General features: G+C 40.4%; 1 pseudogene; it reads left to right on the plus strand.

Moving 5' to 3' along the window:
- Window positions 1-377: 377 nt before the first annotated feature.
- LOC116083144 lies at window positions 378-443 on the plus strand (annotated as a pseudogene).
- Window positions 444-855: the final 412 nt, after the last annotated feature.

The following is an 855-nucleotide window of genomic DNA, read 5'->3' on the forward strand; positions in this document are numbered from 1 at the left end:
GGAGGGAAGGAGGGAAGGAGGGAAGGAAGGAGAGAGGGAGGGAGGAAGGGTATATCTTGCAATGAAATTTTTAGGCCAATTTAATTTACCATGTCAAAGTGTGTCTACCCAACACACTGTCTATGAAAAGAACAGATAAAAATGTAACTTTCAACATGTAACGCATTGACAAGAATGTGGGGCAACTGGAATTGTATGTGTGCCTTTGGAGGAGAATTCTGGAGCAATTGTTTTGAAAAACAATTCATCCTTGTTAAATGAGGTAAATTCGGGCATAACTTATGTCCAGGCAATCCTGTGTCTAAGTTTGAGTACTATACTCCCCTGTCTGTGGGCATTGGCGGATGCCTATGTGGAAGCTTTAAGAATCCTGTTTCGTGTTCACTTCAGCAGCACATATACTAAAATTGGAACGATACAGAGAAGATTAGCAAGAATCCTGCTTCTTTGAGTGCAAAACTAGATGTCCATCTGTCACAGGATTAAATAAATAAGACACATTTGTGTATTTGTGCAAAGAAATGCTCCATATTAGTGAAAATGTACTTCAGTGGCAGGGGACATATCAGTATGTGTCAGACGTAAAATAAGCTCTATAACATAGGCAAGCTTTAGAGCTGTTTACCTTTAATGCAGCACCATTCTGTTTTACGGAGTTTAAGAATACATAAAAATGTATCTGTGAGCTGAAAACGTGCACTAATTGCTTTGACATCACTGTCAGCAACTTAGCAAGAGGAATTATCTAGTTTTGGTTCACAGTTTGGTGGGTTAGGGCCATGGTCACTTGGCCCCATGTCCTTGACAAGAACACCATGCGGACAGAATCCTCTACTAAAGAGTTGCTCACCTCAT

Source organism: Mastomys coucha, unplaced genomic scaffold (genome assembly GCF_008632895.1).
Source record: "Mastomys coucha isolate ucsf_1 unplaced genomic scaffold, UCSF_Mcou_1 pScaffold11, whole genome shotgun sequence".
NCBI classification, from domain to species: Eukaryota; Metazoa; Chordata; class Mammalia; order Rodentia; family Muridae; genus Mastomys; species Mastomys coucha.